This window comes from Engraulis encrasicolus, chromosome 10 (genome assembly GCF_034702125.1).
Source record: "Engraulis encrasicolus isolate BLACKSEA-1 chromosome 10, IST_EnEncr_1.0, whole genome shotgun sequence".
Taxonomy (NCBI): Eukaryota; Metazoa; Chordata; class Actinopteri; order Clupeiformes; family Engraulidae; genus Engraulis; species Engraulis encrasicolus.
Window position 1 is genome coordinate 22,943,899 of NC_085866.1, and position 14,988 is coordinate 22,958,886.

The following is a 14,988-nucleotide window of genomic DNA, read 5'->3' on the forward strand; positions in this document are numbered from 1 at the left end:
CTCTCTCTCTCTCTCTCTCTCTCTCTCTCTCTCTCTCTCTCTCTCTCTCTCTCTCTCTCTCTCTCTCTCTCTCTCTCCTATTTCTCTCTTTCTCTCTCCCCCCCTCTCTCTCTCTGGTTGCAAGTTAGAGTCTGGGTGGTAGAGATGAGCATTCAGCCTCTTGATCGCCATACCAGACACAAATGATCAGATTGCTGTCAGGAAGTCAGATCAGTCCCCAGATTAATTTTTTCAAAAAAGAAAGAGGGAAAAGCCCCTCATCAACGTTGTCTTTGTCTTAAAACACTCACACAATTATCCAAGTAAAGGGAGGATAAATCACTGCACACTGGTCTATTTTGCTGGTAGTTTATTTGGTGACGCGTTTCGCTGTTGCTTCATCAGGTTCACTTCAGTCCTCCCTTTACTTGGATAACTTTTACTGCACATCACCAGCACCTGGACAGTGGTTGTGCATAGGGACTTTACTTTTAGTACCCACACAGTAGTCCCTCATATCCCCCAACATTGCCATCTCCCCTCTCCCCTCTCATCAATGGCATGTCATGAGATCTGTTTGGAAATAGTCGAGGCTAGAGGCAGTTGAAATGTCCCAAGTACCTTGACTGCAGACAGACTGTAAGTGGCATGAAGGTCTAAATAACTTAATGCTAAATTGTCAAACTGGAAAAGAAGAGAAAATGTGTCTCAACAGAAGTATGACTTGAGTGTGACCCCTTTTTGATGGTTTCCTGCAATGATCTTTTTGGAATTACGCACCAAGTGAAACGCATAATAACTAGGACAAGGCACATGCTTTGTAATCTGTGTCTGAACATTTGTGACATTGTTATGCTTGGCATATTTTTTATTTAAAGGATTGTTGGGTTTTTTTGAGCATAGGACCTTATTTTTAGTCAGGCAGAGTGTTGGAGATGCGTGCTAATGCTTTTAACCCATTTTAGCCTAAAGAATAAAAACGCCTGCTGAATGCCTAAGCCCTTTTTGGGAAAAAGTGCCCTCTGCCTACTAAAACCTAAATATTTCAGCCTCCGAAGCACATAAAAACACGAAATGAGTTGCATTTAAAAGCTAGGACCCTCATCTTGCATTAGATTGTGTTCATCCAGCTCTAACATACCCACAAGATTAATAAAATAGACAAAATCTCAAGATTGAAGAGTGAATGCAGCGTATATGTCTCTCCAGGCGCCAAAGGTCAAACAACGTATACGCAGCATCAGGCTAAAATGGGTTGCATAATTTCATCCCATTACGACCAGCCGTTGTAGTTGCTGCGATATCATTGCTGCTCCGCCAGTGCAAGTCAACGGGAAATGATAACATGGGATTAAACATATCCTTGCCAACTCTTACAGTGCACCCGAGGCTTCTGTGTGGAGACGAGCCTTATAATTGGATTTAGGGCACTGTGTCTGACTCCGCATTTCTGCCATGCCGGTATGAATGATGACGGGAGGGGGGAGTGAACAGTGGGGTGGGGTGGGGTGGGGTGATGGTCCCCTCCGTGACCCTCTTTCCCAGGACAATGTGCTCATTGTATGCCAGTTTCATTTTTATGCTTAAACAAGCAGTGGTGAAGCGGCCAAACAATGTGGGCCTTTGGACATCAGTAGGCTAGCCTTTGTACGGCCCCTGATATAGTAAATTGGTGTACAGATAGTAGTGCAGCAGGGCTTCAACACACATAAACACGCACGCACGCACACACACACACACACACACACACACACACACTCACAAACACACACACACACACACACACACACACACACACACACACACACACACACTCACAAACACACAGGCACTTGCTCCACTATGTCAGAGAGTTCAGAAACCCTAGTACACACACACACACACACACGCACACGCACACGCACACGCACACACGCACACACACACACACACACAGCCTCCTCACCCCATTCTTATTCCACTAAAGGTATTTTAATGAAATTGTCGGCTGTGCAATATGCTTGCTTCCTTCACTTCATTACAAGACGCCAGATTGTTTATGTAGTCCCCTCAGTGGTTATTTGTGTATGGAAGCATGGGCTTCCTGTTCCCACAGATGGATGCCTTGGTTTTGCTTCATTCTCTCATCTCTCTTGTTGAAAGAGGATTGTCTCTCTCTCTCTCTCTCTCTCTCTCTCTCTCTCTCGCACTCTCTCTCTCTCTCTCTCTCTCTCTCTCTCTCTCTCTCTCTCGCACTCTCTCGCACTCTCGCTCTCTCTTCCTGCCATTGCCTCTCTTTCTCATTTGTTCTCCCAATCCACTTGTTTTTTCCCTTTCTCCTTCTCTGTGTCTGTCAGTCTGTTGACCTACATGTCTTTCTCTCTATGCTACCCATCTAAGTCGATGTCTGACTCTTCCTCCTCTTTCCTATTCTCTCTTCTTCTCAAAGGCATGACTCAACTAGTCGACTTGGTTTGTTTTCGTTCCCTGCTGCTTATCAGTTCCTGTGTGTTGTGAAAGAAAGCCCATTGGGAAACTCCAACTCCCATTGTCATTGTGACACAGCACTCCACAGCACACAAGTGAACACTGCACACTGCACACAACGAAATTGCATTTATGCCTCACCCGTGCAAGGGGGCAGCCCTCAGTGGCGCCCCATGGGGAGCAGTGCGGTGGGACGGTACCATGCTCAGGGTACCTCAGTCATGGAGGAGGATGGGGGAGAGCACTGGTTGATTACTCCCCCCACCAACCTGGCGGGTCGGGAGTCGAACCGGCAACCTCTGGGATGCAAGTCTGACGCCCTAACCGTTCACCCATGACTGCCCATGTGTGTCTCCTTCATGGGGTTCTCCACTCCCGATATAGGCTAAATAGCTATGTGTGATTCATTCATCTCACCCCTGGCTCCGTCCCACCTCCCTCCCCATTCTCTCTCCCCAGTCTGTCTCCACTGCATCCCTGGCTGGGCTATGTACGTATTCCATCATGCCCCCAGACCTCTCACCCAGTCCACACTCTCACGACTCTTCTCTTCCTTTCTTTGTGTTTACTGTGTACGGTAAAAGGAAGGTCTTGCGTTCTTTTCTTTCTTTCTTTCTTTCTTTCTTTCTTTCTTTCTTTCTTTCTTTCTTTCTTTCTTTCTTTCTTTCTTTCTTTCTTTCTTTCTTTCTTTCTTTCTTTCTTTCTACTTCTGCTTTCTTTGTGTAGGATGTGTATTGCACATATGTTGAGAAGCAAGCTGCTGCTGGTGGTGTGTGTGTGTGTGTGTGTGTGTGTGTGTGTGTGTGTGTGTGTGTGTGTGTGTGTGTGTGTGTGTGTGTGTGTGTGTGTGTGTGTGTGTGTGTGTGTGTGTGTGTGTGTGTGTGTGTGTGTGTGTGTCCATGCTCTCCATTGGCCTGTGGTGTGTTGAGGAAGTGATGGAAGTGAGGAAGTGTGTTGTTTTTTCCATGCTGGTCAAGGCCATGTGCTCATAACTCTCCTCTCGGCTCTACTGTCTTTCGACTCCGCTCTGGTAGGGTGGAATGTGCGGCCATTCGTCTCTCCCAGCCAACACACACACACACACACACACACACACACACACACACACACACACACACACACACACACACACACACACACACACACACACACACACACACAGCAGACAGGGTGAGATGAGAGACACACACACGGTCCTTCTCTACCTACCTAACTAAACCCAGGCCGATTTGCCCCTATTTTGCTCCACCGCAAACAGTTTATGCCCTCATTATGTTGTCAGCTCCATGTTGGGTGCCGTGTCTGCATGGCTTGGAGACAGATGCCCATAGGGTGAGTCAGTAGACTAGACTAGAGTATGGAAACCCAATCAGATTGGTATTTTCATTGTCCCGGAATCCTGTGCAGTTTGGAAAGCCACGGCATGAAGCATTGGAATTACATCATTGAGTGCATTTATATGCAGTTCAGTATCCCGAATATGAGGCATATCCCGGTTATGATCATATTCGGGATACAGTGGTTATATGCGCACAGAACGTTATATCCCAGTCTACATTCTTGGCTGTTATAGAATTCTCTTCTAATGCGTGTGGCCTGGATACCAGCAACAGCGTTCTATGGGAAGCCCCTGTATTCAGGATAAGGTGTGCACATGCGTCAGTATCCCGGCTTCTTTCAGAATACTCCACCTAGCATATCCCGATTTCTCAGTATCCCTAATAAGGGCTTATTCGGGAAACCGAAGTGTTTACGTGCTCAAATGCAAATTCGGGATACTTAATATCCCGATCCTATTAGGGATACTGAACTGCATGTATACGCACTCATTGTGAGAATTTTCATTGAATATTACACAACTGTTGATGGGGAAAATATTATGTGTATTGCAGTTGGTCATTGCCAGCCTTGAATCACATAGGAAGTTTGCAAGAATGGAAAATTGTATTCATCAAAATTGGATCAATGTTTCACCAATGCTGTCTGAGTAAGCTTATTTTTCAAGCCTTTGACTTCATAGCAGCTCCAATAGGTTGACACAAAAGAGGGGAATTGATTTTTAAAAATCAAAACCTATTGAAATATATCAATACATATTTAAATTACTCTCCTTTAAGCGATGAATGGCTAAAAGCTTTCCCGATCTTCTCATCAACAGTGCATGATGCAGTAATTTATCATCAACAGCTTCAGAAAAAAAACAAATACCTTTCTGTATGGACACAATTCATGGGACATATAAAACAAACAAGTAAACGTATCTCAATGCTACCCATGCATAACAGAAGTCGGTGCTTCCCGCAGAATTTTTAGTTAGTCCAGGTAGTTTAAAGTATATATTTTTTGGTTAAGCACATTTAGAAATTTCAGTCACAACATGAAATCTTTGTCTTTTCAGGGGACCTAGTCAAGGTGGTAGGTGTTTCTTGTCAAGGTGGCCACCATAGCAATAAAGTGCTGGGGGAAAGTTTGGAAGTAATGGTTTAAGTTTTGGATGGGTGCCAATCCTGAGGATGCTTTTCACTGCAGAGTCACCGTTCGTTCTCAGAGAGTTGCCTGAAGGCTGTCTTAAAACAGTTTTTTGTCTCCGTGCTGACGTTGCCACCTGCATGGCTGCTGGCTAGTCCCGTGCTTCCAGGGGCGGATGGATCTAGCCATTTTGGGGCCCTAGGCGAAATATAAATATGGGGCCCTCAAAAGTCATTAAATTGACATAAAATTTGGTGCTATTATAGTGTTTTGTCTCATTTATATCTTTCATTACTTTACATAAGTGACAAATTAAGATCAAACCTATTTTTTTGTGTGTTTACCGTGACTGATGTGACAGTTTTGGGGCCCCTACAGATGTCAGATATGATTTGGGTCCTAGGCAATTGCCTAGGTTTGCCTAATGGAAAGTCCGCCTTCCTTTGCATGCTTTTAAAGGAGAACAAAAACCTGTTGAGCCCTTTTCCACGCCGACACTCCCCAGCTGCTGTAACCTGATCACCCTGTTGCTCTCTTCTTTTTCTTTTTTTTTCTCCTCCCTCACCTTCTCCTCTGCTACTGGATTTCAGCACTGGGACGACGGGACACATAAAAGTGAGTTTAGTTTAGTTTAGTCTAGTGGGCCTCGTAAGTTAACACAGCCAGCCGAGGTCAGACTGGTCTAAAGCCATAGCTTCCAGCATGTTTTTTTTTACTGTCGGTTTCTCAGTTATTTTTGACCTATCTCTGTTTTTAGATCTCCCTACCCCCTTCTCGTATTTCCCTGTAATACTGACCCTCACTGTCAATGACCATCACAAAATGAATGTCAATGTCTACTACATTCCTTTTCTCCCAAAAAGAACAGTACAGTGAGTCGTCCCCCTCGCATTAAAATAAACATTTATCTCACCCCCCTACCACCACAGTGTAATGTTCTTGCCCTAACCTGCTACTCAAATGTTGACAGGTATGATGTCTAAAGCTCCCTTCCCCTTTGTCATCAGTTAGCTCAATGTGCCGACTCCTGCCGAGCGTAGATTAGATTATCAGGCCTTAATCCCACCTGGGCTGTAGCAGCTGTAGGAACGGTGCCAGCAGGTGGATTATCCAGTTAAAGGCTCAGCTTGGACAAATGGGATTTTTACTTTGTGTTGTTGGTGGTCAGTGTGTCGACTCACTGCACGCCATCCCCTGTCTCCTCATGGGCTTGCAACACACTGGCATGGACAAAGCTGTCTGTCTGTCTGTCTGTCTGTCTGTCTGTCTGTCTGTCTGTCTGTCTGTCTGTCTGTCTGTCTGCCTCTCTGTCTGTCTGTCTGTCTGTCTGTCTGTCTGTCTGTCTGTCTGTCTGTCTGTCTGTCTGTCCGTCTGTGGTTGTGTGGGCAGTCATCCATCCGAATCTTGATAGTAAAGTGATAATCAACTGGACTTCCATTTTTGTCTTTCCCATGCTCACTGTTGATTTATAAAGTACTACATTTTAACACCAAGTAAATCCCACTGTTTTGGAACTTGCAGCATAATTGTCTTAAGTGGTTTACTCATGGGTTTTTAGGGAACTTTTTGCGTGTGCGTAAAAAGGGAAAATCGGTCGGGAACCATGCACGGCATGTAAACAGGCATGACAGGCATGAAGTCATCCTGCTGCATGTCTACGTGTGTGTCAGACCCTCCCCCTCCGCCTACAGATTCCACATCTGTGTGTACACACCAAAATTCAGGAGGATTCATGGCACTCTGGTGTTTTCGGTCTGTCATGGAACACACCATTACGGTGATTTGCGGCTTCGTATTTCAACATCGCATGCATCGCAGCGACTCGAGGCATCTGGCTGCCTGTGAGGCCCATGAGTGGTGAATATTCAGGCCCTAAACTAAAGAATGCTAAATTTTGCCCAGACCAAACCCATCCCTAACTTGTCAGTACAGAATTTTGTTTGAACTTTAAGATTTTCCATTAACAAGAAAATGACCATGACAAATACCCAGACCAACCCCATCCCTAACCCTAACATGTCACATGACAAAATGTGTGATACCAGAGAGGCTTTCTTCTTCTTTCCTCTCTGTACATACTGTGTTCCCACAAAAAAGGTTCAACACTAGTGTGCTATTTTGTACATCTTCTCACGTGACACGTCAGAGTCCCTGTACTACCTTGACTGAGTTGCTGGAGGTACATGAAATTATTAAATGAAACCCTGGCCGCTTTTAAAGTTTTTTCAAGAGGCTTTTAATGTCTTTATTTTGACAGGACATTGGAGGAGTGTGACAGAAAAATGAGGGGGAGAAAGAGAGGGACAGGGGGAGGATGTGGAAATGACTCGGAGCCGAATTCAAACCTAGATAGATCCCTAGTGTAATGGCAAGGCACCTTAGCCCGCTGAGCCAGGGTGGTGCGTCCCCCACCTATGCAAACTCTGACACTTTGATATCTCGATGCTCTTTTCTTCGCACCTTTCTGAACTTGATTTTTACAGGGAATTGTCATGGTAGTAAATAAAAGTCTTGAGTCTTGATTGAACAGTGCTAGCTTGATTTGTCTTGGTTGTGCACCCCACCGCAGCACTGATCTTGTCAGGCTGGCTGCGCCGTCTCCCCCATCTCCTCATCCTTGTTTACGTATGCCCAGACAAAGAGGCCAGCACATCTTCAGTGCCGTCCCAGTGCCCTGGCCTATCGCCTGGGTCAACCCTCACACTCACTGGCCCATTGTTCAGGAGATCAGTAGGGCAGGTATGGAATGGGCGCGGAAGGGGTGTGTGCGTTTTGTGTGTGCATTTTTTTGTGTGTGCGTGTGCGTGTGTGTGTGCGTGCGTGTGCGTGCGCATGTTTGTTCGTGTAGTGCGGTGGATTTGTGTGTCTACCCAGCCTTTGTCTTTGCGTTTGGAAGAGAACTGGGAAGACAAAGGAGTCTTTCTGTGCGTCCCCAGAGAGGCCAGACCTCAAGGGGGGCGTATCTGCTGTCACTTCCTCAAGGGGGCGTATCGTATCTGCTGTGACTTCCTCTCCAGCTAAAGATGGCCTGAGCCTCTGATGAGCCTGGGACTGGTGTGTGTTTGTGTGGGTGTGTGTGTGTGTGTGTGTGTGTGTGTGTGTGTGTGTGTGTGTGTATGTGTGTGTGTGTGTGTGTGTGTGTGTGTCAGAGCATGGCAACCCGACCGAAGCCCGACGGGCCGGGTCGGAACCCGACGGGCCGGGCCGGACTCGGACAAAAGAAATAGAATATCTGTCGGACTCGGGTCGGGCTCGGGCTTGAACCAAACAGACATTGTGAAAATTGTAAGCAATCAGAGGAAACGTTTCAGTTCATGCAAACAGCAGTTTTGTGATTAAAAAATAAGTAATTGAATATGCATAAATGAAAATGTTGGTAGGCTACTCGTGCGAGTGATTATTATTGGCTGTATGCACGCGCCAGTTACCAGTGGCAACATGGACGCTCACTCCCAGTCAGCCGAGCAGGAATGCCGAGTCAACTTGCTTTCTTAATAAGCGCCAAATACAGTTGTCAGTGAACGCGTGGTATTTAGTGTAGGCCATGTTTTAGCATGCCTTCGGTGCTGTCTTAAATGTTGAACATAATGACGAAGTTTGTCACTGCATTACAAGGATTACATTTCCAGCAAGGGGTAGCAAGGAGCATAATATGGATTAAAGAAGACGCACACGCTACGTGGAGTTGCCTAAGGTAGGGGCGAAGAGGTTTCCTGTTACTACTTTGTCCGCTGTGACATTTCATGTCCTTCACGTATAGGTTCTTAATTCTTGTCACTTTTACTGTAGCCTACAGTTGTAACTATGCGCGTGCAACCTTTCCTGATTTTATATTGACCGCATGGACATCAGTGAAATGGCATTCTCTTGGAGGGCCGAACAGGCTACTGTTCTTCGGGGTGAACTTATAGCCCATCCTTCTTAACGACAAGGAGTGGCATCTTCACCGGCTCGCGGGGATTTATTTGCACTAACAGTAACGTAACAAATGCGTCCATAGCCGCGCTGACTGCATCCAAACCGTATTCGTTAGTTTTCGCCTTTCTTATCCTCTCACGCCCCTCCCATGCATTTGATTACAGCACCCAACATCTCTGGTCTAACCGAAAGAAACATAAGGTGCGCTGTCACATGTATGCGTGTGTTTATACTTACTATGCGTGCGTAACTAAATTAGGCTACAGCAAATTGCCTCATCCCTATCCTGGCTATTTATCACGTGCTATTTTGAGTATGAAGGAGGCCACATAGAAAATAATCCTTGCGCACAGGTTCTGTTGTTATTACAGTGGTCTCGGGCTTCGGACGGGTTCGGACACAAACATTTTAATTAGTCTCGGGCTCGGGTCGGGGTTGATCACTTTTCTGTCGGCTGAGGGCCGGGCTCGGACAGAAAAAACCGGCCCGAGCCACGCTCTAGTGTGTGTGTGTGTGTGTGTGTGTTTGCGTGCATGTGTGTTTGCGTGTGTGCGTATGTGTGTGTTTGTGTGTCTGTTTCTGTGGTGGCCTGGGAATGTTTAGGAGCTTTGTGCATTGTGGGAGCAAGGCTGTCACAGGTTGCATACAAAACATGGTCCTCTAATGACCTTGATAATTATTGGGCATAGGTCAATGGCCAGCAGGATGAGGTGTTTGTGTGTGCGTGCAAGCGTGGGTGCGTGCGTCTGTGCTCATGGTTGTCAGACGTCAACACCAGATGCCATGCCTCAGCGACTCACACACCCCAACACACGTTTATTACATGGCTTATCTTAATTCTGTGGAATGGGCTGTTCACTTGGGCTCCCCAGCGTTTGATATCTGATAGTTCTGAATAACAGACATGTACATTTAATAGCAGGCCGTTGTCAATAGCAACAAACTGTTACCTGCTAATTCTTCTTGTTTCACATCACTCCCCAAGCATGCCGGTCACTTCTTATGAAATCAGCTGATATTGCTAAAAAAAACACAGAACAACTCATCGTCTGGAAATGAGGGCTGCTGCCCAAAAACACAAGTGATATGTTAGTTCTCAGCTCCACAATAGTGATTGAAAGAGACGCTCATACGCACAAGCATAAACATAAACAGGTTTAACTTAGTTCATGGGCCAGCACCCAAAAATACACATATTGGTATTACCAATAGACACACACACGTGGATGAGCAACGTATGTTCTGGACGCCACAGGAGGTCTAAGATGAGCGTACTCTCAATGGACGTCCAGTCATGCAACCAGAGCAAGTTTATTACCATAAAGTTAGTGATTTGGGTGGAGATATCACCATGATACACACACACACAGATGGGTACATTATGGACATGCACAGATGTTTTCTTCATTGCTTCTTCAAAACGGAAGAAGAGGCCTTTTTTTACACTTGGCTTTCATACAAACTTGCAATTGGAAAGACAAACTGGCTACCGGGAGAAGTCATAAAACACAAGGTTTGAAATTCCAAGATGTGTTTGCTTTTCCTGCTAAGGTGTCCTGCGCTCTCCTCTTCTCTTTCTCTTTCTCGCCCAGCCACTCCTGATCTCTCCTCTGCTCCAATTTCTTCTCACTTTCAGAGCACATCTGGAAACAATTTACGGTGTGTGTGTGTGTGTGGGGATGGGGGGGGGGGCGGGGGGCGGTATTGGGGGTTGTGTGTGTGTGTGTACTTGTGTGTGTGAGAGAATAAATAAATAGTTGCGAGAAAATCATCAGAGGTTTGTGTGAATTTCTGTTTGCCCCTTTCTGAAGGACAGAATGGCTGTGGACCTACCCATTCGCGAGAGTGTGCGTGTGTGCGTGTATGTGCGCGTGCGTGCGTGTGTGTGGGAGCGAGAGAGCTTGGCAGTGAGAGATTTGTTTGATTTCCTGAGAGTTCAGAGTGGTGCCAGTGGGGTGGGGTGAGGGCCTGGTGTGTGAAACCCAATCCGGGATCTTGCCCGGAGCAGCAGGTGTGTATGGCACATAGATTAGACGTCTCCAACCCCCCTCTCCTCCACTGCCCCCAAGCCACCTCCCCTTTCTCTGTCTGTGAGAGGGGGTGCTGTGTGTGTGTGTCTGTGTCTGTGTGTGTGTCTGTGAGTATGTGCGTGCGCGTGTGTGAGAGAGAGAGAGTGGCAGAGGCCCTATTCCTCAGCAAGTGAGTCTGCAGGGAGATGCTCTTTTGACCTCCTGCAAATTCAATCACTGCCGCCTGCCACTTAGTCCATCTCTGACCCCCACATACACACACGCACGCACACACGCACAGTCTCTCTCTGTCTTTCCCTTCCACAAACACACACATGGAGGTTCTATACATAGCCATGATTTAAACCTAACTGTGCCGTGTGTGTCCTCCTGCCTCTGAACCGGGCGTTCTGTGAGTAGCCTTTTCGCTGTGCGCTACAGCAGTGTTTCCCAACCAGGGGTACGTGTACCACTAGGGGTACGCGAGCACACTACAGGGGGTACTTGGAAAAAAAAATAATTTTAACAAATGCATGGAGCATAGTCACACTGCAATAGAAAAAGGGATGTAAAACATGAGTTAGGGGGTACTCATGGCACAATGAAAAGGCTTAAAGGGTACACGAGAGAAAAAAGGTTGGGAAACACTGCGCTACAGTATACCAGTGATTCTCAAACTGTGGGCCGGCGGTGCCCCATGATGGGACCTGAAGCTATTACAAGTGGGCCTTGAAAGCTTTTTTTTAAAAATCAAAATAATATTTGTGTATGTGTTGCTGTTGAATATTTATTTGAGTTGTATTGTTTGCATTATTATTATTATTATTATTAGGTCAAAGTTGGGCCTTGAACACTTGTGCACATTTGAAAAGGGCCCCAAGATGGAAAAGGTTGGGAACCCCTGCTCTATAGCCCATGGCGTACCATGCTCTGTACCCTGTGGTTCTGCTCTCCTCACCGCAGTGCAATGGCGTTGGCCCAACGTAAACCTTGCAGGGCGCGTGCCGTCTCTCTGGAGCTCCCGTGGAGCTCTGTGACCTGCTGCAGTGAAGAGTACAGAGGAACAGGAGGAAGAGGAGATGCAGTAGGCTATGTACATAGTGCTGAACTGAGTAAAATTACTATAAAATTGCTCAAAAAGTAGTCAAAAGTAGTTTAAGTTGACTCTATATATTATTACCACAGTCTTCGCAGAAAAATAATTGTATTTAAAGGCCAACTTCCGATAAAACACAGTTTTACTCACTCCTTTTGAAAAACGGACGGTCACCCCAAGTTAAACTCACATGCAAGGCTCTCATAGCGGTGCGTCACCTCGCCTGGCTGTGTTTCCCGGTGTTTCCCAATTGACATAAATAATGCAGAGAAACGAGCGAATCACGAAAGCCTTTCTGTTTTGCGTCACATCGAAAGAAGGCGTTGCCCACAAAGGTTTATATGCTTTTGCGACACTTTCGTAACAGTCATGCTAATAAAGCACAATATGGGTTTTAATTTGAATTCTGAACTCCAATGAATGTAAATGGCAGAGTAAAATCAGACCATCTCCCACCCTCCATGAAGACGGCTTCCTCTTAGCTGTCGCGGGACTGTTTGACGGAGTCAACAGTCGACTTGTTTTTTTTGGGGGGGTGGGGGGGCTTTTCAGCCTTTATTGTTTTTTGTGAGAAAGGATAGTGGAGGAGAGACAGGAAGCGAACTGGGAGAGAGAGACGGGGAAGGACCGACAAAGGACTGGGACCGGGAATCGAACCCGGGTCGGCAGAGTGGTAAAACGTGTGCCCTACCATATCAGCCACGGTAGGGCCAACAGTGAACTTGTTTAGGTCCACTTGATATTGTGAGCTCTAGTGTCCTCCAGGATGCGGACGTTTCCCATCCCAGGTGAAAAAGTGGTTCAATTTAGTACAATAAAAGCACGACTGAAGTGTACTTAGCATGTTAAAAGCGCACTCACACTTTTTGTGCTAAGAAAAAGTATGTTTACAATATGCTTATTTAAAGTGTACTTAAAATTAGATGTAATTAAGTTGCTCTCAAAGAAAGTACACTTTGCGAACCATACATAAAGTGCACTTAGAAGATGTTTGGCTAAAGTGTATTTAGAGGAATATACTAATAGTGTTCTAATAGTGAACTTACTAAAAGTGTATTTTTTAATAACATATTGCAATTGCACTTTTTTTAAGTGCACTTTGATTATACTTCACCCAAGTGACTTCGAAGTGTGATTTTCTATAGTGCGCTTTAAAGTAAATCACTTTAACATATTGGAAGTATACTTTTTCTAAGTGCACTATGATTGTGCTTCATCCAAATATATTCAAAGTGTGCTTACACAAAGTGCATTTACCCATCATGCATCATCATGCATGTACCATCATGCAATGCACTTCTTGGAGCTAAATTTCTCAAACAGAAAGCCATTTACCTCTAAATATCTTTGGTTTGCATGAAAATATTACTCATTGTTATATTCTGCATTTATTGTAGGAGTTTTAACATTTTAAAGTGGTACACAAAAAATGGCCATGTTCCCACCGTCATTATGATGGTCACGTATATGTTCTGGTATATATAGACTCACACTTCCCATAATATCATGGTGAGAGGTAAGTTGGAACTAGTTGTTCAAACAAAGCATCAAGGATCACCATTCATGATCAATTCAAATGATCAACTGCAGGAAGGTGTAACAAGAATGAAGTAAAGTGAAATGTGTAGGCCTATCTGAAATCTCTGTAACAATGCAATGATTGTAAATGTCAGTCGTGCTAGGCATGCATACTGTATCACTACTGTAACATGTGGCTGTGTGTAATGTACAAGCTCTGAGAACCAGCATGGATTGTAATATTACATTTATATTATTCGTTGTACTTGGGAGTGTACTGTAAATATACTTCAAGCATACCTGTTATATATTTACAATACTTAATATGATATACTTTTTACATACTTAAAATGTTCAAATGTAGTCCAAAGAAGCATGAAGTTAATATACTTTTATTGTACTTCTAGTAACAATAAAATGTTATAGAAGTGTACTCAAGCACACTATTAATGCCATACGAATGCATGAAAAGCGTGTTTGGAGCATACTTTCTAAAGTATGCTTGTAGTGCACTTAAAGTTGTCCAAAAGCGGTGCCAATTTAGCATCCTCAGTGTGCTGCAAGTGTGCTGAAGTACTGCTTTAGTAGTGCTTCAGCGCACTAATAGTGCAATGAAGCGCACTTTAAATCGCCGAAAATAGTACACTTTGTACTAAGTACGGTCAAAAAAAGTACACTTTAAGTATATGGGTTTTTCACCTGGGATTTACTGTGTGTAGACTAGAGGCTACCGCTTCTTCATGCTACAGAATTATAGTCTGTGGCCTGCAGGGCTGGCAGCACTGGCCTTGGCAGTGAGCGTGCCCACAGCCTTTTATAGAGGCCCCAGAGGGACGCCACGGCCCACGAACCCTACACAGACACACACACACACACACACACACACACACACACAGACGAACCCGACCACAGAATAAAGCCAGGGTGCCTAGTCTGGGGCACCGCCGACATCTGCAATGTGGATTAGAGGCCGGCTAGAACTCTTACTCCCTTACACACACACACACACACACACACACACACACACACACACACACACACACACACACACACACACACACACACACACACACACACACACACGCAATAAAGCCATTACACACACACACACACACACACACACACACACACACACACACACACACACACACACACACACACACACACACACAGTAAGTAAAGCCATTATATATACACACACACACAAACACACACACACAGAGCCTCTCACTCATAGACATGCATTCAAAGGCACGGAGAAACAAAACACACACTCCCGTTTCATCCAAGATGCCTGGAGCGCAGCATCGGTGTCGTTAAGTGCAAGATGACGGGCGGAGCAGTGCAAGATTAGAAGTGCAGAAAATATAAGAGTGTTGTTTTTAAAGCTTCTGTTCCAGCAGCCTGTTAGGGCGGTGCAGAAAATGAGCATGTTGTTAGAGTCTCCTCCATCTGTGTTCTTACGTCTGTACACAATGGTGCATGTGAAAGGAGACTAAGCTTTTATTTTGGGGAAATCAAAGTACAGTGTAA

General features: G+C 45.2%; 1 protein-coding gene across 1 annotated transcript in view; it reads left to right on the forward strand.

Moving 5' to 3' along the window:
- The window catches only part of ccdc187 (coiled-coil domain containing 187), a 60,730-nt gene that overhangs the window by 1,914 nt on the left and 43,828 nt on the right, over positions 1-14,988 (forward strand). The window lies entirely within an intron of this gene.